This window comes from Lissotriton vulgaris, chromosome 4_1 (assembly GCF_964263255.1).
Source record: "Lissotriton vulgaris chromosome 4_1, aLisVul1.2, whole genome shotgun sequence".
Lineage (NCBI taxonomy): Eukaryota > Metazoa > Chordata > Amphibia > Caudata > Salamandridae > Lissotriton > Lissotriton vulgaris.
This window is the reverse complement of record NC_141691.1, coordinates 1,621,753,950-1,621,779,604: the sequence shown is the minus strand read 5'-3', so window position 1 is coordinate 1,621,779,604 and position 25,655 is coordinate 1,621,753,950.

Below are 25,655 nucleotides of genomic sequence, written 5' to 3'. Positions count from 1 at the left end.
CTAGACCTTGGTTAAAGAAAGAGTCAATCTGATTCCCTTAACTTTTAAACAAATCGGAGCATGTAAACTTATCAGCTTAGGGTAACAAAGACCAATCAGAATTAGTGACATGCAACAACCGGAGAAATTTAAAAAACAATGCATTTTATTTTTTAACGTTTGACAAGATAAACTGTATTCAAGGGAAGAGTAAGGGAAATAAGTTTCTCCGGAAGAACATGCAAGGGTGTGCTCAGGTGAAGGTGCTCAAGAAAAGGGGGGTTTGACAGTTCAACAGTTGGACTGAAGCAAATGTCAGTCTTTTAAGACCTAGCCACAATTAGGTCAGAATATATATTTACAATTCTTTAATCATTAGCGAATTGTAATTTTTTGCACGATAAAGTAGGGGGCTAGTGGTCCAGGCTCCAAGAGGCTAGGCGTCAACGTGTCGACCCTACTTAGGGCATAGAGGGCTGTTTGCGACCTCGGCCTGCAGGTCTTCTTCAGGACGGGGTGGGCAACCAAGGGTGGTGTCCGGATTTAACTTTAAATAAAAAGACGCGGTTTCATAAGGGTTGTGCACAAATTGGTTAAAATGGGGTTAAAAGGGGGTTAAGAAGTTATCACCGAGGTGGTCTTAAGTTGCGTCTCTGCCCAAATAACGCTTACCCGCATACAGTTGCGGGCCGGGGGAAGAGGTATCTTCCTAGTCGAGGCTCTGGTCCTCATCTGTGAAAGAAAGGACTAATCAGTCACAGAGGTGGGGATGTGACAAACATTAAGGGAAAGAAGAGCCACACGGGATTGTCACTCATCCATGGATTAAGGCAATGGATCCTGGCGAAATTCCAAATCCCATTCAATGCGAATTTAAAACTGAAACACTGAACAAAACGGAGGCAGGGACATAAATCAGAGGGGGCTGGGAACTGGGGGCAAGCGGTTTTAGAAAAGTTAATTTAAAGCCCAAGTTTGGCAAGGTAAATTACCTTACGTGTGTCTCTTCCAACGTCTGGATTGCAAGGGGGATAACAATGGAAACACAGAGGCTATATAAAGCCCACCACGAGGACGTGCAACCGAACTTGACGAACTGTAAGCTTGACGTGCACGCCGGGCAAGCGAGTCGAACCGAATGCGGTCGTCCCATCAAAGCTAGTGGAAAGACTCGATCTCACTTAAAGAGATACTCGGGAGGTGGTTCAGTTGTCAGGGGGAACTGTGCGAAAATTAACAAATAGTAAACTTACAATATTGATATAATTGTGTGACACAGATACAATCAAATAGTTTAGATAAAGAAAAACACGCATCAAATTCCTGAGGTTAATACCAAGGCACGTAGGTCAAACAAAGCCCAAGTTATTACATGGACACTGCCAACAGACAAAATAACTTGCATAATGACACTTGGCTATGTTCTAAATGCAAGATAATTCTGAAAGGCAGTGTGATTTCTACAATGATTTACCGGGTAATGTACAATATCATGTGGTAATTTACAATGAACGAGGTACACAATTTAACCAACTTATGCAGGCAAAAGTAAATTAAAATGAAAAAGCGTACAGTTGGTAGTGTGAATTACAGGCATGGTATCTATTTACATTATGCGGGCAAATATAAATTAAAATAAAATAATAAAGCGTACAGTGGGTAGTGTGAGTCACAAAGCTGGTATCTATTTACATCAGTTCCTGAGGGGAATACAGTACGATTACATCCGCATTAAAAGACTGACATTTGCTTAACAGTCCAACTGTTAAACTGTCAAACCCCTCTTTTCTTACGCACCTTCACCCAAGCACACCCTTGCACGTTTCCCCAGAGCAACCTATTTTCCTTTACTCTTCCCTTGAATACAGTTTATGTTGTTCAAACGATAAAAAATAAAATGCATTTTTTTTTTATTTCTCCGGTTGTTGCACGTCACTAATTCTGATTGGTCTTTGTTAACCTAAGCTGATAAGTTTACATGCTTCGATTTGTTTAAAAATTAAGGGAATCAGATTGACGCTTTCTTTAACCAAGGTCTAGGACCATTTTTTTTTCTATATCAAATTACTGCCCAGGTCCAAGACTGCAATTGGGTTACCCCATTTTTCATAATGGTGACAAATGTATTAGGGACAAATGAGGAATAACTCCCATATGCACCGCAGGTGCTGCTCTGGCAACTACCAGGTATGACAGACTCTTTTGACCACTGCGCAGTGCGCATATTGGAGGAGGCAGAGATGGTACAGGCTGGTGACCTATATCAGGAGTAATTTTTTGCTCACTTTTTAAGCCCTCCGAGGCAAATAGGAAATTCCTTTGGGACGCTTCCTAGACTATAGCACTGTCCGGCAGGCGTTAGATGTGTTTAGGGGAGGGAAGGCAGAGTCGAAAATATCGCTCCCGCTGCAGATCCTGATCACTCACAGGGAGGTATGGGGGAGCAGTCACTGTGATCAATATTGTGCTACACTTGCAGTGCTGCAAGTTCATGATACCGGCAACAGCCAAGTGGTTGACGGCTCTGGACAACAATCTCACTGACAAATAATGGACACTGGCCCTGGCACACATGAAGGGGGTCTCCAGGAGCCTGTGGTTCCACCACATGTAGTTCAATTATACACCAGACCTAGCTGAATCTACAAAGAGTGTGCATGATGTCCCCAGGGGCTTTTCCGGAATGCCTCTTCTGCCACGCACAACCCGCTGATTTCTCCCACACTGAATGCGCAAGTCCCATGCTGCGAGAGGCGTTTAGTGCGATCACGGAAACACTGGTTAAGTAACACAAGCATTTGCAATGCAATAGGTCTCGCATTTATGCGAGTTTAAGCTATTGGCATTGTAAATGACAATGCCTTTTATGTTTTAAAAAAGAAAACAAAAATTATAGGCATTGTTATTTGCTATTTCAATAGCTCAAACTTGCGTAAATGCGAGACCTATTGCAGTGCAAATGCTTGTTTATGTATATGTAAAACAAATTTATTTTCAATAAAAATATTTGAAATTAGGAAAAAAAAAAAAATCAGTGCTTAAAAAGTACAGCCATAAATTTTTTTACCGATATCTACAGCCAAAAAAACAAAAAGTTCACACCACTTACAGCTATGAATTAACTAAATGAGCCCAAAATCTGTGATTTATTTTTTCACATTTCGTGTGGGTTGCTCGCTACAATGGCTTTGTGTTTGGTGCACAGTACTAATGCGTCCTATTTCAAAATTATGCAACCTGGATTCTATTTAATAAAAAAACAGCTCACAGAGAATAATACACAAACTGTTTTTTAGTGAATGAAATATACATGTTGCCCAATCGGGTTTTCTCAAGCAAATATGGGCATCTGATTTCATTAAAAGCACAGGGAATGCCCTTCTAGAACTGCTGAGATAAACACAGCTCCCATCTGCCCTAGAATTGGGCACGGTTAAAACGTTCTTAAAGAAAGCGGCAGAGGCCGAATCATATGCACTCTAGGGAATCGGAGAACACAGATGTACAAAGACTGCGTGAAAACTGTAAAGCAAATGAACTATAGGAAAGTATGTTTCATTTCCGCTGGGAAGATGACTCAACAGCATTTCTGACGATGCTGCACTTTTAAACTTTCGTTTCCTATTGAATCACAAGACTGAAAGTATTGCTTCCTATTTGAGTCTGAGTAGTAGCACAACTTGGTTGCCATGACAATACAAAGCTATTGCCAAAAGCAAAAACAAGATGGCGTGTGCTTGTCCACATGGGCCGTCCTAAAAGTGGACAAGGCGGTAACCTGAAAGCTCAGTTTTCAATCACGAGTCGTTAACATTAACGATGATGCGTGCCAATTGAAAACAAGGGCATGCCTTTAAGTGAGTTTGGAAATTGTATCGATAGCAAAAGGCACTCGAATGGTGAGGGCAGTGAATGCACGCTGCTAACGCCAGGCGAGACCTAATAACCAGAGTTTGAAAACACCCTTGTCGACCAAGTTTTCAGCATAATTGGTGTAGATGTGAAACACCTCCTTGAGAGTAGGCTGGGCGATACTTTTAGTGACTTTGGCTCTGCAACATGTTCATGTTAGAGTGCTTGCCACTTGGTAAGCAAGGAAATGTTGAAGAGCAATTCAGGATCTTTTATTTTACAATGTATGAGAATGGCTGGCAATGATGCATAGAAATGTTCCTTCACCAACCATGGCATTTGAAGTCAATGAAGCCTCATTGTGGTACTCAGCACAAGTTCTAGATCCCTTCCGTTAAGGGAAATTTTCTCTGGAGTTTCAAAAGTGCTGCTTCATTTTTGACTGCTTCAATAACTCCATATGAGCCAAGTTCAACACATATATTGCAGAACCTGTCCCAGAGAATCACAATATTCTGATGCACCAGTATTGGGATGGAAAGATATGTCAGTGGCCAGAGTTAGCGAGCGCGCATGACCGAAGACTCACTGAAGAAGTATTGTATGGTGTACTACGATAAGTTTGATTTTTAAGAATATATTTGGACCTCATATACAATGTACATAAACTGTCTTTATAGTATGCTAATTACCTGCTTTTCTTGGGAAGGCAGAACAAAGGATGTTATAGAGAAATGTCTATAACATCCTTTGTTCTTGGTAATGTTCAGAACAATGGCAGTTTGTGGTTTATAAAGGCACAACACGTGGTTATTCTAATTTTCTTGGGATTCAATTGAAATTCATTTGTGGAACATATCCTCCCATTTTTTTTTTTTATTATTAACATTCATTGAATTAACCAATTTTGATATGACAAATACATATAAATACGGTCCCACATTCCAACATTCATAATCAACACTCATTCCAGAATTCATACACATGCAAACATTCAACCAGACATCAAGCTCTAAGCAACAATTAAACCATACAGTACATTACAAGGTGGTACACTTTCCTAATCAGAGAGCAGATGTTAACAAAAACAGGGGAGGTGCTCTTGTTCATTCTCTTGGTTTGAAGATTGTAGTTAGGTCCGGAAGCACAAGGTAGTTCAACGCCAGTTCAACACCAACGCGCGCTTCGGTGTCTAACCCAGAGTGGGTCAAACCTTCATCAGGGCAACCAGATGTGTATGTGGGACATAAGAATATATTTGGACCTCATATACAATGTACATAAACTGTCTTTATAGTATGCTAATTACCTGCTATTCCACGAAGGCAGAACAAAGGATGTTATAGAGAAATGTCTATAACATCCTTTGTTCTTGGTAATGTTCAGAACAATGGCAGTTTGTGGTTTATAAAGGCACAACATGTGGTTATTCTAATTTTCTTGGGATTCAATTGAAATTCATTTGTGGAACATACCCTCCCATTTTTTTTTAATTATTAACATTCATTGAATTAACCAATTTTGATATGACAAATACATATAAATACGGTCCCACATTCCAACATTCATAATCAACACTCATTCCAGAATTCATACACATGCAAACATTCAACCAGACATCAAGCTCTAAGCAACAATTAAACCATACAGTACATTACAAGGTGGTACACTTTCCTAATCAGAGAGCAGATGTTAACAAAAACAGGGGAGGTGCTCTTGTTCATTCTCTTGGTTTGAAGATTGTAGTTAGGTCCGGAAGCACAAGGTAGTTCAACGCCAGTTCAACACCAACGCGCGCTTCGGTGTCTAACCCAGAGTGGGTCAAACCTTCATCAGGGCAACCAGATGTGTATGTGGGACATAAGAATATATTTGGACCTCATATACAATGTACATAAACTGTCTTTATAGTATGCTAATTACCTGCTATTCCACGAAGGCAGAACAAAGGATGTTATAGAGAAATGTCTATAACATCCTTTGTTCTTGGTAATGTTCAGAACAATGGCAGTTTGTGGTTTATAAAGGCACAACATGTGGTTATTCTAATTTTCTTGGGATTCAATTGAAATTCATTTTTGGAACATATCCTCCCATGAAGTCACCTCTTAGACCTGGCTCTCCCGTAGGCTGAACCAGCCTGTCTAGTAAATAAACTTGCGATACAATTTCATTCACAAAAGAGTTGTCAGTATAATTTATTGTATCATGTACATGGTACTGAAAGATTGCCTTTGTGCTCACATTCCCCAAGAGCTAGGGGTAGCAATGCTGTGATTTGAATGAAGCCCCCGAACCAGCACAGCCAGGGATATAAAGGGTCCCAAAGCCCTAACTTGGCTGGATGCCCAGGGAAAATAAGTGAACAAATTGCGTCTGACAAGAGGTAGTCACTAGTAGGAGCCAGAGGGGAGGGGAAATCTAGTGAATTTCATTGTATTCCATTGGTTGGCACCACTGTTGTGCAACATTTTTGGGGTCCCCCCTCACTACCTACAATTTGGCCAATCGGCCTGGGGGACGCATCACCACAAATGAGGGTCAAACAGGCCTCAATCGCTCATTCAGCAGCAATGAAACAAAGGTGAAGGCTGTTTGGGCGGCATACAAGCTGCATAGCCTTACCTTGAGGATAAGGGGTGTACCACCTGCCACCAGTGTGGTAGTATCACCCAGCGAAGGAGAAGAAGGGGGGGGGGTGTCAAAGGACCACAGTGAGGAAGAAACAAATGCAGGATTCATCGGTTGGCGCCAGACAGGCTGAACAGCGCTGCACGTTCAAGATAGCGACCCAACTGCATGCTTCACCACTCCCAAGGCCTCATAATATCCATCTGTCAAACAGGACGGTAGACCAAGGCACCCGATGCCCCAGAGGATGCATCACAGGAGCAGTAGGCAAGCCGAAGCACGCAGCAGAGGGAGAGAAAAGCCCTGCCCACATCCAGTTTTGCTGTTCATGTCATGTTAAGTTACGTTGTGTTGATTTATAAATCGCCCTAATCACCCATGAGGGTATCCAGGCACTTAGCAGGATGCTAGGCGTAGGACTCCCAATAGGAACTCAAGAATCAATGAGGGGACTCTGATGTGCGGTTGGAGTCTGTTCCATGCTTTGGGGTAGATGTAAGAAAAGGCGCGTCCTCCTACTCTGCTATTCTTGATGTGGTGTATATGTGCAGGTGACAGTCCAGCCTATTGAAGGTGCCTGAAGGATTGGGGGAAATATATGCTGCTGTTGAAGTAAGCAGGGTCAATGTTGTGTAGTTCTTTGTATGTGTGCGTGAGGAGTTTAAATTTGGGGCATTTGTGTGTGGGTAGCCAATTGAGTTCTCTGAAGTGTGGTGAGATCTGTGAGCAGTGAGGTGGGTTGAGGACGAGTCTTTCTCCTGCGTTCTGCATGCTTTGGCGACTGTTCAGGAGCTGCTTGATGATTCCATCTTAGAGTGTGATTCTGTAGTCATATCGGTTAGTTAGGAGTGCCTTTGTAACTGTTTTCCTTGTGTTCTATGTTAGCCACTTGAAATTCTTTTGCACCATCCTCAGGATGTGGAAGCAGAAGTACGTCACTGAGGTGACCTGGGCAGTTAGATTGAGTTTGTCGTCTAAGAGGAATCCTAGGTTTCTTGCATGGGCGATGGGGGTGTGTTTGGGTCGTAGGTCTGCTGGCACCAGGAGGAGTCCCATGGAAGGACAATGTGAAAAACAACAATTGGCAATCTAAATTCAATACCACAATCAATGTTAAAAGTATCTAAACATGATGGCCAAGCTTCACATGTTATTGATAGGAAAAATCACAGCTTAATGTTAAGACAGAGTACAAAAAATAATAAATAAAATGAATGTAAAAAAGTGATCCTATCCTATTTGTAAGCTCAAAGGAAATATAGACATATCTGTAATCATCAAAAAGTAATCGAAATTCATCATGATTTAAGCCACTCATTTTGAGATTTTATAAGATAATACATGAAATGTTGTTAGAAATGGGGGTCTCTAGTTGGAAGAAGTAGGGACCTTTGTCCAAATAGGGGCTCTTGCTTCGAGTCAGGGTAAGGGGGATTCAAATTTTAGATAACTCCTGCTCACCACCTTGGTAGCTTGGCACAAGCAGATAGGCTTATCCCAAAGGCAATGTGTAAAGTATCTGTACCAACATTCACAGTAACATAGTGAAAACACCACAAATGGACACCACGCCAGTTTAGAAAAATAAAATATCTTTACCTAAACTTAAGAAGACCAAAGCGACAAACATCCAACATACACAGTTAAAGATATGACTTTCAAAACGTTTGAATAGCTTGTACTATAGAAAACTATCGATGCATGACTTTTACACAAAGTACCTGTAGTTGCGTCAAAATTCACAAGGCCAAACAGCCGCAGAGTGAAGAAGCGTTGAAAACAAAGAGATGAGTCAGTTCCTGAGACCTTGGGGTGGGATGCGACAGTTCTGTTGCATGCAGGAGAAGTGATGCTGCAAATACGGTCTGTAGGGGGAAGTGATGCGTCGATTCTTTGTGACGGTTCTGGTCCGCAGGTGATGCATTGGGAAAACTTTCAAGGCAATAGAAAACAATCAACCTGTCTGCAAACAATATTACATGTGCCTGCTAAGGTCACTCAATAATAAGCAAAAGCCTGGGCTAACAAACAAGCACACTTTTTTAAATATATAAAATATATAAATTTTTTATTTTTATTATTAACATTCATTGAATTAACCAATTTTGATATGACAAATACATATAAATACGGTCCCACATTCCAACATTCATAATCAACACTCATTCCAGAATTCATACACATGCAAACATTCAACCAGACATCAACCTCTAAGCAACAATTAAACCATACAGTACATTTACAAGGTGGTACACTTTCCTAATCAGAGAGCAGATGTTAACAAAAACAGGGGAGGTGCTCTTGTTCATTCTCTTGGTTTGAAGATTGCAGTTAGGTTGAAGGACTGGGTTCTTTAAGACCCAGCGGTGCCAGGGGACAACACCTGAAAACTTCGTGGGTAACCTGCTCCGGCGTACGAATGACAGAGACACGGGACACTTCCTTCGGCGTCAAAGATTCAAGGTTTATTTGCTGCAGGGAACACAGAAATCACGACAAGTACAACACGTGCAACTTGGGGAGACTGCTTCAAATTGGTTCTGTGGATCGCTCCTTTTATACACGATTTTCCCATAGGTTTGCATAGCAGACAAAGGTTTACAACCCGGTTCCCACAATTATCCCCAAGAGGGGTCGCTTTGGTCACTTTGATACTCATAAGGTCCGGAACATAAGTGCGGAAACATTTGGCGGTTCCCAACTGTAAAAACCCATCTTCCCACCATTAGTACATTCCAATCGGCAATAAAACAGATCGAAAAAGGAACAAGGACAGGTGCAGAGGAAGATGGAAACCGTGGGGAGATTGGAAAGGGTGTAAAAGGGGAGGTATCGGGAAACACGAGCTACGGGCATCAAAGGGACGTGCCTAATGAGATGCACGGCTAAGACAATAAACCGGCACGGCGAGATGAGCCTCGAGCGGGGCCATCTGCCTTATAGTATCATCCCCCTCATCATAAAGACACTTACAAAGGACATGTGTCTTCCGCAAATATCTTGGGAGTCCCAGGGTCGCGAAGCGGACAGCGTCCGTTCGCTGGCTACTTGAGGGCAAGAGACAAAATGGATGCCGTATCTAAGATGGAACCCGTGGGTACAGATGAAAAACCCACGTAGCAAACGAACTGTTTAAGTTAGCACAGCGAAACTGCGCACACTTACTAAACTCGTCATTTGCGGTTCGTAGATACCAGACTCGACCATATTCGTACGAGTCGAAAACACCACTCACAATTGTCACGGAACCTCAGACGCTCCTTTTGCCCTCATGTAGGCAAGCACTAGTCGGAATCATACTCGATATTCATCAGCCCATCTAGATGTTGCTGCAGCATAGCTCTGTCCAACCGAGTTCCATTGGTAACAGGCGGTTGTCTCATACACGTTGTAGCGCAGAGGCCACATAAGGCAGGACCGCACTGCATGCAAAGGCAACACGTGAACAGGAACGCCACAACAACTCCGATGATCATCAGAATCTTCCAACCCCAAGTCGACATCAGGCCCCAAAACCACCCAAGTAGCGTCCAATCCCCTACATCCACGTGTATGGATTCGGAGATCTTATGCAACTTCGAGATGGCTTGATAGACAGTCGGAGCGTTATCAGGAATGAAAATACAGCAGCTCGAATGGATCACCTTACATACCCCACCTCGATCTGCTAAGATCACGTCTAAAACCATACGGTTTTGTAACGTCATAAGTCTATCCGCCTGAAGTTCTGTGGTGATATTACCAAGGGCACTGGCAGTAATATTAGCTGTCGATTCTACCACTCGAGTCAACTGTCTCAGGTTCCTACTATTAACCATAGGTCCCCAAAACGGGAGGAAACCCTTGAAAAAGTCTCCTGCCTCTTGACCGGCAGTATCCTCTTCGCTAATTACGCCTCTCACAACTCTAGTCTTGTGATAATCTGCATCTACAGTAAACGTCGGAGGCAACAAGTTTGCGATAAAACATGAGCCCATGAAGTCAGAGGGCAACCATGCATACGCACGATCATGACAAATAAAGTATGTACCCTTGGCAGCCAGAAACACAGGGGACGAGACCATCGGCAGAATGTAATTTTCAGTGCAAGCACTCTCTCCAAGTCGGGCTTTCGATCTTCGGCCACGACCCTTTAGACAAAAATTACCAATGTGGGGTACGACCCATATCGGAGGCGAGCTTTTAAGCTGTTTTTCACTAGTGAACACACTATACTCGCCTCTACTCAGGACCCTATAGGCTTGTACCTCTTCTTCTGGAATAAGCGAGGGATCATAGATATCGCTATCTAAGTCTTCAATCGCTATAGACAAAGGTTTTTGATACGAGCTAGGACCAGAGTAGGGGGAACGTGGTTCTCGAATGGGGTGGAAGCCTAGTGCGCTTCGAAACATTGTTTGAAATGCTCGAGCAGACCCTTGGGAACTATACGGTAACACCAGATATGGAATTCCCTTATCCGTAGTGTGTGGCATCAACCCACACACCCAACAATTAGTAGTGTTAACCACTAACTGATGCTGATGAAGGAGCTGAATAAAGGAATTATTGCGGAATTCTGCACGTCTAGCCTGCTCGTGTTCGGGTAAGATGTGGAAAGAATGAGGAGATGCAGTGGAGGTGAATTTAGGGTCAGGGGTAGATGTAGGTATGGCAGAAGGTAAGAAGTAAGACATCGTGTAATACACCCCACCCGCCAATAATGCAGAAACAGTCAAAAACAATACAAATATTTGGAACATAAAACATTTGGTACGACTAAGTTGTTGCAACTTGAACCTTTGCGCCTGAGCTCCTTCCAAGTCCATCAGCTTCGAAAATGCCATCCCCTACGACCGTCCGCAATGTTTCTTGACGCACTTCGTTCTGTGTAGCAGTAGTCAATCCCTAGGAGTTCCCAGGAACCGACGGTCTTTAACCTAGTGTCAAGACCTACTAACCAGAAGGAAGTACACGCGCGGCCCTACGGCCTTTATTCACAATTATGTGTATGCAAAAGTGTCTCTCAGCTGTGGAAGCAAAAATATGAGGAATGAAACTCAATGTACATATACAAAATAATTACAGTGGTACGAGTGTTCAAACTGATCGTGGAAAACGGGATAAGGCAATTGTCAAGGGACAGAACAGGATCTTTTATTAGTCTTTAGTGCTGGATCGCAAAAAGCATCGAGTTTTCCCAGGACGTGTCTGTTCATCGAACAAAGGATCCGTTGAAGAGACAGCGTTCTGTTGATCAGTTGAATGTTCTGGTCTTGAGTCTTTTGATGACAAACGTTCAACAGTGTCTTTCTGCTGCACTGAGGATTCTCCGACAGGTTGTGCGTCGCTGAAAGGTACAAACGCTGGCAATCCTTCGGTTTCAGTTGATGCAATGCCTCTCCTCACCCACGAGTCTGCTGGCAACGGAATAGGGACTTTTTTGGTATGGGTGGCATGCACCCAGTTTTTCCGACCCTCTAGACGAACTGCAGTTCTCGTGGCAAGGAGGACCTGGTAGGGTCCAGTGAATCTTGGCTCCAAGTTTTTCTTGCGCGAAAAATTCCGCGTCACCACCCAGTCTCCGGGCTGGAGCTGGTGGCCTGGACCCTCCGTCTGCGTCGGCAATGCTTCGTAAACCTGTTGGTGAATTAACCTCAGTTTAGCAGTCAAGTCATGAAGATAATCGATCAACATTGGATACTCAAGATCACAGAACACACCCGGCCTAGGGACCCCCCAAACATTGGCAGGACGACCGAACACTATTTCATAGGGACTGAGCCCTACTCGGGAGTGTACAGTTGCCCTTGTTGACAATAATGCTAAGGGTAAAGCGTCAGGCCACGAGAGACCAGTCGTAGCCTGAATCTTCGCTAGCTTTAGTTTAAGGGTGCCATTGTACCCTTCAACCAAACCAGCTGACTGGGGATGATTGGCGCTATGGAATTTCTGATTAATTCCAAGGCCCTTACACACACTCTTCATTACTCTCCCCACAAACTCACTTCCGTTATCTGACCACACAACTCTAGGCATTCCGTACCGAGGAAAGTATTCCTTCAGTAGGATTTTCGCAGTTGACAAAGCAGTGTTGTCCTTAAGAGGGTAGGCTTCGATCCATCGGGAGAACGCGCAAACCACAACTAAAACGTATTTCAGGTTATTGCATCGCTCCATATGGATGAAGTCTAATTGGATCACCTCAAAGGGACATGAAGGGGGAGCAAAACTACCAGGAGGAGTTGGGGTTCCCTTACCAGGATTGTACAACATACATACCATACAATTCTTAACCAATCGTTCAGCACACTTTGTGATACCATCATTCTTCCACACAGGAGACAACAACTTGCAAATACCTTTCGCGCTAATATGTGCTAACCCATGCGCCATAGTCACAACAGCCAGCACATACGCATCAGGCAACATCCATCTTTTCTGATCCGATAGGTCAATCCAACAACCATGCACATCCAACTTTCCCGTACTTTCTTTCCACTTCATCTTTTCAGTCTCGGTGGCCTCATTCTGAATCACTTTCACACTCTCGATAGTGTCCTCACACATACTCGATTCTGTAGGCCACCTAACCGAACTCGTCACATACATTCGAGTGCTAAGGTTCCGGGCAGTCTCCTTAGCAGTCTCATCCGCAAACGCATTACCACGACCAACATCATCCGTCACCTTACGATGCGCACTACATTTAACAATCGCCACTTGCTTAGGCAACGTAAGTGCATCCAAAAGATCATTCACAAGCTGGCCATGCTGAATCTTCGTACCATGCGATGTTAGAAAACCTCTCTCTCTCCACAATCGTCCAAAACTATGTGCGACGCCAAAGGCATATTGGCTGTCGGTAAACACATTCACACGTTTCCCTTTCGCTAACACACACGCTCTGGTGAGAGCGATCAGTTCTGCAGCTTGGGCAGAATTCTGGTTTAATCTTGCAGCCTCGACAACAGTATTCAACGTTACAACAGCATATGCAGTAGTCACATCGCCATTCGGTAATTTAAAACATGAACCATCCACATACAGCGTTCCATCTGGGTCTTCCAAAGGAGTGTTTTTAAGGTCCACTCGACCTTTTGTTTCCTCTTCTGTCCTCAAATAACAATCGTGTTCTGTTATTTCATCTGACTCTGAGCTAATTGGTAACAAAGTCGCCGGATTCAGGACATTACAACGTTTTATCTGAATGTGGCTTGCCAGCAACGTCAGCTCGTACCCAGACAATCTCGCACTCGTCAAGTGCTGAGTTTTCGTACGATTTAAAAGAGTGTCGACTGCATGCGGAACCATCACCGTAAGCATATTATCCATGACCAATCCTGCTGATTGTCGGATGGAGACCGCGGCTGCCGCTGTTGCTCTCAAACAACTCGGCAATTCTCTAGCTACCGGGTCCAAGGTCGAGGAAAAGTATGCACATGGACGTTGCTTACCACCAAAAGGTTGCGTTAAAACACTCAACGCACAACCTTCCCTCTCGTGAACATATAATGTGAACGGCTTGCTGTAATCAGGAGTACCTAACACAGGAGCCGAACACAATGAATCACGTAATTCAGAAAAACTTTTCTGACATTCTTCCGTCCATGGTAAAGGAGTTGAAACATCCTTGCACGTAAGAGCTACCAATGGTTTCGCTAGCAATGAAAAATTTGGAATCCATTGCCTGCAGTACGACGTGATACCTAGAAAGGCACGCACATCTCTTTGGGTTGTTGGCACAGCCATTCGCGCAATTGCTGCAATTCTCTCTGGGGTCAACCGCCTTCCCTCCTTTGACAATAAGTGACCTAGATAGGTTACTTCTTGACAACAGTATTGGAGTTTAGAAGGTGACACCTTGTGATTTAACTCGCAGAGATGTTGCAGCAGCGATACCGTAGCAATTTTGCAAATGTCCTGAGTATCTGCAGCTACCAATAAGTCATCGACGTATTGGATTAAGGCCGCACCAGCCGGCAACCTAAACGCATCCAGTTGACCCTTCAAGGCTTGACTGTAAATCGATGGACTTTCACAGTAGCCCTGAGGAGCGCGTTTAAACCGGAAGCTGCGTCCACCAAGAGAGAAACCGAAAAGGTCTCTGCTCTCTTCTGCAATGGGAATGCTGAAGAACGCATTCTTCAAATCAATCACCGAAAACCACGATGCAGAAGCTGGAATCAGAGTCAGTAGTGCCGTGATGTCAGGCACAACGGGGAACTGAGGAATCACAATTTTATTCACCTCCCGTAAATCGATAACAAAACGATAAACAGGTGGTTTCGAAGGATCAGTACGTTTAAGAATGGGCAGTACAGGACTGTTGCACACGTTTCCCCGCGTCTCCTCAATAACGTCTTTCTCGATCAAATCATAGAGGATCGCTAACAATGCTCGTTCACCATCAAGAGAAATGCGATACTGGGGAATACGTGGCAATCGCACATTAGATTTCAACTGAACAACATAAGGGGAGATGTCAAGCAGGCCCACGTCATTGGGACCTGTTGCCCACAAAGATGCAGGAAGAGAACTCAATTCCGGTGGAAGCTTATCGAGAGACAAATACATAGGAGAGACAACCCTCTCTCCCAACGTAAGCTTTACACCCGCAGGAGAACAATACAGAGTTGCATACAAACGTTTAAACAAATCCAGACCCAAAAGATTTTCACCACAGCCCGTGGTCAAAATCAACGGAGCTTCTAGCTCACGAGGCCCAATTGTAAGGGGCAAAGGGCGCGAAACTGGATTGCTAACGGGGGCGCCAGAGAATCCAACGGAAACATTTGTTAAGCCAGACAAAGGTGCGCCAGGGAGTTTCGAATGCTTTATGGAACTTTTCGCTGCACCAGTGTCCAACAGAAAAGGCTCAACGACGCCCGATGTAGCAACTGCGACGTAAGGCCCTCTCTGATCAACCGGAACTGATACCACTCCCTCTCCTTGTCTTCGGCTGTCCTAGTAATTACTGTCGTCAGTTCCCTGATCGACGTAATAATCGTCTACATTGTACTGCGCAGATCGTCCTTGCGATGATCCACGTTGATCAAAACAATTATCGGAATTTGATGAGTTATCTGAACGGTCATTCTGAGCACCACGACCTCTACCACGTGACGTCTGCTGTGAACCACCACGACCTCCTCTAGATGAACTACCACTATTACGATCGTTTAGAACAGGACAATTAAATTTGATATGACCCTCCTGTCTACAATAGGCACATTGATTGTACCCTAACGAGGATCTTTGGGAAGAGGAGTCATTACGAGATTGTGATCGGTTCGATTGCGGCTGCGATCTATTCTGTTGGGAAGCATTCTGATTCGAATGTGGGGGATAGGCCTGCTGTAACAACACTTTAGTTTTGAGTTCTTTCGTCTTTTTATCAGCACGGTCGTTCTCTTCTTTCTCTCTATTCTCATAGTATTGTGCCGTAGCCAATATTTGAGCCGAGGTAGAAACGGCCCACGCACTTTCTGAATTCTTTAATTTATTGCTCAAATCGGGCAATAAGTTTGAAACGAATTTGTCCACAAATAACCGTTGACCACCCTCAGTGCTCATATCCTGGCCACTATGGTCGATGAATGCCTCCTCGAATCTCGTAAAGAAGTCGGAGACACTCTCGTCCTTCTTCTGTCTACAAGCTGACAATTTATCCCAATTCACTCTCATAGCTGGCATAAGAGTTTTCATGAGCGTTATTATTCTTTGAGGAAGAGCAGCAATCAACTGTTCGGGTTTAGCACCACCAGTTTGCAAACCATCCGCCGCTACAATGGCAGCCCAATCACCACCTAATTCGTTTGGATGATTCTCCTGACGAATCTTAGCCCATACCGGTTGCGGCACGACATTGCCGAACAACATGTCGATATCGGCAAGATTCATTATCGTAGCGTCTACGAGCTGCGATAATTCCTTATAATACCCTGCAGGATTTTTGCGAGGGTCAGGCAGAGATTGCTTCACCTGTAGCACCTCAGAGCGTTTCCATGGGAGATGTATCCACACTCTCTGGAAATGTGGCGGAATAATAGGAATAGCAGTAGCATCGCCTGGCATCCATACTGGTGGAACTTCGCGCATAGGAAATTGACCAGACTCATCTGGCTGTCTTTCAACATCCTCAACAAACAAGGCTTGAGGTATAGGAGTGGGACGAAAAGATAACAACCGTTCAACAGCACGTCGAACATTGGTATCCACTATCAGTCCAGTCGAGAACTGAAGTAGCAAATCAGACAAAGCGGTCAGCACCTCGTCAGGTGCGTCGGACGATATCTGATCACGAAGGACCTTACACATTTCTTCGAACACGAATCTTTGGGTTGGTATATTAAATTGACAAAACGTGTCGAGCACAATACGTGGCGGATTTCTAAGGGGATGCGTCATCCAACCCATTGCCATATTATATAGCGAAGCGCGTTCCCTGTTACCAGGAAGCTGACTACGTCTCTGAGGACCATCGGAACCAGCGGACCCAAGAACAGGTCCAAGAGAATGAAAGAAACTAGCCGCAAGAGGAGAATTACGACTACGAGTAGAGGGAGAAGTATAGGACACAGGACTAACAAGCGAAGGAGTAGAGATAGAAGCAACAGCAGGAGTTAACAGAGCAGGAGCAGTAGCGGGAGCAGGAGTATGTGGAAGCGGAGGAGCAGTAGGGATAGCAACAGGCAAAGGAGCAGGAGCAGTCGGAAGAACGGGTGCAGGTTGAGGAACAGGCAAAGGAAGAATAGGTGGAAGAATAGGTACAGGGGGAACCACAGGAGCTGTGGTACCCTGCACATACGGAGGTGGCGACTTCATAAGATAGGACATTAAAGGATCCTCAACTGTGTCTTCCTTCTTTTCCGACTCCGTAGGCAAAGTAGGATAGCATTTATCTATAGTCATACGCTGTAGCCTATCAAACACTTCCTTTTCCTTAACCTCCTTATCATGCTGAAATTGCTCTGCTTTCTTTACAATGGTAGCAACACTATCTCTCTGATTTCGTTTAGTCTGTCTGATTTCTTTCTGTCGGGCCTCTTTACGCCACAACCGAAAGGCATCAAACATGGCCGGCCTTGACTTTTTCTCGAACAATTTAGCCTCTAGGTTATCTAAGATCGGGGTCTCAAAGCTACCATGAGGTGGCCAACTAAGGACACCGTCCTTCTTAGTATAACGGATCCAGTAATCATTAAAGGTAATCGGGCCTAGCCCATGTTTACTGTACAGTTCATAAGTCGGAGTTCCAACCGGAGGTATCGGACACGAGTCCTCCAGTCGGGAATCCGCACCACAACGTCTGAAACAACTAAACAAAATACTGCGACCAGGCATCTTGCACACTAGCCGAGTTTCACAAACGTCAAGGGTTACGGGATTTACCAAGTCCCTGCAAAGAGCAAAAACCCTCGGTTTTTGGCGGCTGCAGTCGTCAAACAACACAACAAAGTACCAAGAACTACAAATGCAACGGAACCATGCAACCACTAAGCAACCACAACCAAGAACTCTGGGAGCGACCCACAAATACTTAACTCAAAGATCGATGGCGTCACCAGGAAGGCCCGTCAATCGTCTCGCTCTACCAAGGTCTACGCCAGGCGCCAAAACAGGTCTACAGTCAGGGCAGCAGTCCGTCGCAGCCGTCAGGAGGCGGGAATCTTCACGGGAAAAGTCTTCGGGCCACTTATTTCGACAAAAGGATCGATGAAGCGGAGTGCACCTTCCCTCGGAGATTTCACACGAAGTTCCTCACGATCGTCGGGCTTGGACCGGTACCACTGATGCAGCCCCACTTGGGCGCCAACTGAAGGACTGGGTTCTTTAAGACCCAGCGGTGCCAGGGGACAACACCTGAAACCTTCGTGGGTAACCTGCTCCGGCGTACGAATGACAGAGACACGGGACACTTCCTTCGGCGTCAAAGATTCAAGGTTTATTTGCTGCAGGGAACACAGAAATCACGACAAGTACAACACGTGCAACTTGGGGAGACTGCTTCAAATTGGTTCTGTGGATCGCTCCTTTTATACACGATTTTCCCATAGGTTTGCATAGCAGACAAAGGTTTACAACCCGGTTCCCACAATTATCCCCAAGAGGGGTCGCTTTGGTCACTTTGATACTCATAAGGTCCGGAACATAAGTGCGGAAACATTTGGCGGTTCCCAACTGTAAAAACCCATCTTCCCACCATTAGTACATTCCAATCGGCAATAAAACAGATCGAAAAAGGAACAAGGACAGGTGCAGAGGAAGATGGAAACCGTGGGGAGATTGGAAAGGGTGTAAAAGGGGAGGTATCGGGAAACACGAGCTACGGGCATCAAAGGGACGTGCCTAATGAGATGCACGGCTAAGACAATAAACCGGCACGGCGAGATGAGCCTCGAGCGGGGCCATCTGCCTTATAGTATCATCCCCCTCATCATAAAGACACTTACAAAGGACATGTGTCTTCCGCAAATATCTTGGGAGTCCCAGGGTCGCGAAGCGGACAGCGTCCGTTCGCTGGCTACTTGAGGGCAAGAGACAAAATGGATGCCGTATCTAAGATGGAACCCGTGGGTACAGATGAAAAACCCACGTAGCAAACGAACGGTTTAAGTTAGCACAGCGAAACTGCGCACACTTACTAAACTCGTCATTTGCGGTTCGTAGATACCAGACTCAACCATATTCGTACGAGTCGAAAACACCACTCACAATTGTCACGGAACCTCAAGGTCAGGAAGCACAAGGTAGTTCAACGCCAGTTCAACACCAACGCGCGTTTCGGTGTCTAACCCAGTGTGGGTCAAACCTTCATCAGGGCAACCAGATGTGTATGTGGGACACAAGAGAGAAACCACCTTTGAATAAATACTCCGTGACAGATAAGCAAAGCAAGTGGCACTGTACTTATAGGGGCCAGCTCTAGAGAGGATACTGAATGGAGGAAGTATAGACCGACTCCTAGGTTCCAAAGAGCTGGTGAAACTCTGGAGATGGGTATTAAAACCCGAGGATCAAAAGGCTCATCCACGCTTCGTCAATAGCAGTGTAATTAAAACAATAATCAAAATGAATTGCACGGCGGCTGGGTGTCCTCTAGGCGGCAAGCGGAGCAGGCGGTTCCTGGGTATCCCTTGGAACCGTCTGCTCCGCTTGCCGTCTGGAGGACACCCGGCCGCCGCGCAATAAATTTTGATTATTGATTTAATGAATTAATTGCGCGGCGGCAAGGGGTACTCCAGGCGGCAAGCGGAGCAGGCAGTTCCTGGAGATCCCCAGGAACCGCCTCTAGCAGGCGGTTCCTGGAGAACGCCAGGAACCGCCTGCTCTGCTTGCCGCCTGGAGAGCCCCTGGCTGCAGTGCAATTCATTTTGATTATCAATTTAATTACACTGCTATTGACGAAGCGTGGATGATTAATTTAATAAATGTTAATAATAAAAATAAAAAATGTATGTATTTTATATACTAAAAAAAGTGTGCTTGTTTGTTAGCCCAGGTTTTTGCTTAATATTGAGTGACCTTAGCAGGCACATGTAATATTGTTGGAGACTGGTTGATTTTTTTTTTGTCTTGGTTGTTCTCCCCTGTCCAACCTGTCTATTATCTGCCTTCAGGGGCCCCGTTCTCAGTGGGCATTGGGAAAACTTGTCGCACAGCTGCGATGTGTGGAAATTCTTCTCGCATTGTGGAGATGCGTCAGAAAAACAGCTGCAAGAAGAGAGATGAGTCGTTTTTGTAGTTTTTCAAGTTCCTTCCCTCTTCCAGCTCCCAAACAGCAGCAACAACCTCCAGAGGTCAAATACATACTGGCACAGACATCCCCTGGCAGGTCAGTACTCACAGCTGCAGAGTTCAGTGGAGCTGGGGGTGAAGTCTTTGTGTCCCTGAAACTTCAGAACAGGAAGCCAGCACACATAGGCCCTTGGAGATCTCCTTCAAGCCGGGGGCACAGCACACAGCAATGTCCTTTCCTTGGAAGAAACAGCAACTGCAGGCAAACCCCATACAGCAAAGGGACAGTATTTCTCCTCAGTCTCTCCAGCTCCTCTCTTTGGCATTGGGTCCTCTCGAATTCCAGGGATGATCTAAAGTTCAGGGGTTTTAGATCTAATACATATACCCCAAAATATCTTTGTTCTCTTTGTGCAAGGGTCTCTGAGCCCAGTCCAAACCACTTCTGTCCTCTCTTGTGCACCTGTCCGGCAGGAGTGGAGACAGCATCGTGTAAGGCAGACATGCCCTATTTAGGTGCAAGGGAATTCTCCTCCCACCACTCTAAATGCAGATCGAACCAATTCGGGTGCTAGTGAGAACTCATCCCCCAACCCTATATGCAGCCCAGGTCTATTCAGCCCAACCCTGACTCATTTCAGAAAGGCAGGACACACATCAACTCCCCCGGGTGGCTGTCTGAGAGAATGCACCACCCAGCTCCTGTCTCTCCAAAACCAGACAGTCAATACACAAACAGACAGAGGCACACAGAATGGTTAATCAAGAAAATACCTACTATCTAAAAGTAGCATTTTCAAACACACAATTTAAAAACCATCATTACTAAAATATGTGTTATTAAAGTTCAGAGAGCCTAAACGTTATTTATCTATCTTGTCCCAATGGGAAGTTATATTTATAAGATGTTATAAATAAACTCCCATTCTATCTTTTTTAGCTTATTTGTAGGCCTGGTCGGTAAATTCCGTTCCGCTCGCGGAATTTGGGTAATTTCGCGTTCTGCAGAGAGCGTGGAATTGACAAAAATTCCACGATCCGCCGCTTGTTCGTGCTTTCAAAATGCGTGTTCGCAAGATATTTCAAACAGCATTCGCGAACAGGAAAAAAGCATCGCGAACGGGTGGAACAAGCAATTCTGCGTGTTCACAGAACTTATGCATGTTCACGGAGATTTTTTACCATTTCGCGGAGCTTTGCGTAGCGCGACTACGCAAATTCCGCCCACCCCTACTTATTTGTACAAAGATTTGAAAGCCAGGGTGCGGATAGGCATGGGCGGAGAGGTATCGAAAAATATCAATGTCGGCAGAGGGGTCAGGCAAGGTTGCGTTCTGGCCCCTCTTCTTTTTATTCTTTATGTCAACGACCTTAATAAGACATTGGTAACACTAACCCATGATGTCCCCAGTATCAACGGTAATTTAATCCCCGTCCTGCTGTACATCGACGATGCGGTCCTAATGGGCTGCACCCCTAAAGCCTTACATATTTTGGTGCAGGGCTTTGTTGATTTTATGGCTGGTTTAGACCTATGTACTAATTTTAAAAAGTATTTTTTATTGACGTGTGGGTCGAAAAAGCATTTTGATAACTCTATTATTTTAGACTCAGATAGTTTACATAGCACTCGCACTTTCCCTTACCTAGGGCTGGTATTTGCCGCCAATGGAGTGTGGGTTGATCATGTAGCATATAGCAGGAAAAAGTTTTCTAACTCTATCAATATTATACTTGGTCTGCCCCAACCCAGGAATTCAGAGGTAGTATTGGCCCTTATTAAAATCTTTATTTTGCAATGTACCCCTACTGCCACTTACGGAGAAGAAGTTTGGGGCTTTGGCAACTGTGGTAGCATTCAGGGGGAGGAGAAAAGATTTTGTCGCAAACTCCTGGGTGCCCCTATTTCCTCCTCACAGTATGCTTGCCACAGTGAACTTAAACTGCCATATATTGAATATTACATCAAGGACCGTCCTGCCCTATTCTGGCTTGCTGTATGGAGGAACTGTGCGGCTCTGCTTACCACAGAAATAGTAACGGATAGCCTTAAGTGTGATAGGGGCAGGGAAAGACCTTGGTTAGCTGCTGTCCTGAGTAGTCTTATTAGCGTGAATTATGAGTATATGTTTTTAAACCCCACAGATTCTGAAAGTGTAAGCAAGATAAGCCTGAAGAAGGCCTTATATACTCTCTAGAGTAAAATTAGACACAACACTGAGGCTTTGAAACCCTCTGTTGCTAGATACATGCTTATTGAGAATATCTCCCATTCTCCATCTAGCTATCTTTTAAAACCAATTAGCCGGCGGGAGAGGTGTCTGCTTTTTTACCTAAGGGCTGATACGATAAAATTCTTGCTATGTTTTCCTGTGGGGTTTAGCCCTAACCTTGATCAGTTGCTGTGCCATTGTGATGGTCATGGTAAACAATCTATGCTGCAATTCTTATTTTGTTGCAAGTATTATTTAAAATACACGAAATTGTTTTTGATTTAATTTTTCAAGTTCACACTCGAGACTGATTATAAGGCAGCTTACAGTAAGGTCATCGCCCTGGAAAATGAAGAGCGAACCTTTTGGGTTGGCTCTTTTTTGAAAGCTGCAGTGCGTGCTCGTATTTCAATGTGTACACTCTGAAGTCTGGTTTGTTATTTTCGCTCCCCACCTCTTTTACCTTTTAATGCATAATTGATGAATTCTGCTTGTTTTTTAAATATTTTTAACATGTATTGAATTTATGATGGTCATGCTTTTTAGATATGACGTTTTCATCTCATTAACGCCTTAACCGCGGCGGCAATTCTGCCGCAGTGTGGGCGTTCTATTGAGTGGGCGGGACTGCGACCGCCGTTGGTGGTTCGCAGCACTGGGGAGGGAAGGCTTCCGTTGGCCAACGGCCGACGGTAGCACGGAAGGGGTTAACCTCTCTTCTACAGATTATTGTGCTGCTGTTATATTGCTGCTATCTTGAATGTGCTTTTATGGATCTATTTTCTTTGTATCCTAATAAAGATTATTGAATTGAATTGAAAATGCCTACTTTCTAGAAGTCCAAAACTAATGCCGATACTGTTATCCTAAATTTCTATGATAACAGTATTGGCATTTGTTTAGTTTTGGATTGGTCAGTGGCTTGGCCTTACTGTTGGGAGCCCGAACCCAGTACTGTTTTTTGAGCTTACTTTCTAGAAGTGGCATTTTCAAACACACAATTTAAAAACCATCCTTACTAAAATATGTGTTATTAAATTCTGAGTTCAGAGAGCCTAAACGTTATTTCTCTAGCTTGACCCAATGGGAAGTTATATTTAAAAGATGTTATAAAAAGACTCCCATTATATCCTATGGGGTAAGATAGCCTTTCAATAGTGATAACCAATATTGGCAGTATTTCACTATCAGGACATGTCACACACACCAGTACATGTCCTACCTTTCACATACACTGCACCCTGTCCACAGGGGTACCTTGGACCTACCTTGGGGTGACTAACATGTAAGAAAAAGGAATGTTATGGCCTGGCAAGTAGATGCACTTGCCAAGTCGGCACAGCAGTTAACATCTGTGCACAGACACTGCAGTGGCAGGTCTGAGTTACCTTTTCAGAGCTACTCAAGTGGGTGGCACAATCAGTGCTGCAGGCACACTAGTAGCATTTGATTTACAGGTCCTGGCACACTCAGTACACTTTACTAGGGGCTAACAAGTAAATCAAATATGCCAATCATGGATAACAAATCATGTTCACAATTTACACAGAGAGCATGTGAACTTCATCACTGATTAGCAGTGGTAAAGTCCTAAAACCAACAACAACTAAGAAGCAAAACGTTTGGGGATAACCCTGCAAAAAGGGCCATGTCCCACAAATGTTATATACATTTTAGGACAATAATTTTTCTTTTATTTCTCCCTCCTATTATTCTCTTTATCTTTTTGCGAATTCAGTTATATTTTGATAATTACATGAGATCTTCGGTGCTGGAAACACTGTGAGGGGCCGTGGAATGCTTGGTCGATGCTGCTGGCAGGAGCCGAAGTCCGCTGGTCCACTTTGTATTTACTGCAGTGACGGACGCTGTGCGGAGAAAAGCCCGATTTACTTGGATTTTCCTTGTGTCTTTGTCTTGGCAGTCAGCATGTAACATGCAGGGTAGGGGGCTGAAATGCACTAAACATTGTTTAACGGCTCCGATGATGGCTGCTGTCACTGCCCCGATGTCCGCCCATTGGGAACCTGGATTGGAAAATAAGGAGAAGAGGCTGTGTCAAAAGCCAAATTAGAAGTTGTGGAGCAAGCTCCAAAAAAGAAATCCATATAGTTCTAGACTAGGTTGTCAGCATATCTTGAATCGGATGGGGCGAGCTTAGCCAATATTTACCCACAGCATTGAAAGAACCTGTACATGCCGCCTCTAGGAGGGCAAAGAAGTATCACCAGCTATGCATTTTGCTGGTTAAGAAGGAGAAGGTGTGGAAGCAGCACTGAGTATGCCTGGTAACTGACAGGGGGATAACCAGCATTCAGGTACGGCTCCATTTTGTGCACACGGGAAAGCGCGTGGCTAAGCACTGGCAGAGGAGTCAGAACTGGAGGTAACCCCCCTAATAGGGAAAGGGGTGTCAGAGTGCTGTGGTGCTGTGGTGGTAACCAGACCCTAAGTTGCTTTGAATCTATGGCATCCGTGACACCGGAGGGAGCAGGGGAAAGTTAGATTTTGCTGGGTCCCTAGATGTAGGGGACACATTTTTCTCACATTACTGATGACTCTAATATATCTAATCTCAGCAGTACTTTTATAGATGATTTGGCCTCTGATTCTAGTCTTAGTAGTGCCCTGGATAAGACGTTTTTTTTGACACAATGCAATCTTTCATTAAAGAATAGGAAAAAATAAAGGAGCTCCAGAGAGGATGGGCTTCATTAAACAATTGCAGGAAAAAGCTTAGAGTGACAGCCCACCTCGCCTCAAAAAAACATCAGGGGGCAGTTAGAAAAGTTAATAAAACCTGCTCAGATATCGCATATAGGATTACCATGATGGAGGGTCGGACGGAGTGTCTTGAGTCTGAGGTTAATGCGCTGAGAACCCAGGACACATCCCAAGAAGCAAGGTTGATGGATGTGATATGATGTGATGTGGAAACTAGAAGAGCATGAAAGCAGGCAGCGCAGGAATAATTTAAGATTCTTGGGGCTCACTGAAGGTGCTGAATGGAGGACATCAGCACTTTCATAGCAACTTTTCTGAAAGCTGCCTTACCAGAAATGACACATTTCTTTCAATTATTTTTTTGTTTCACACTCCCTTTTACAAGAATGTGATATTGAGTTGAAATAGGGGTAGGAGGGCCTGTAAGGAAAGGGACTAGCTGGAGTTTGAACATGCTCTTTTAATTAATGATGAGTACTGTAAGCATATGAATGAGTGGATACCTTTATTTTTTTAATATTGGAAGTGCTTCAGCAG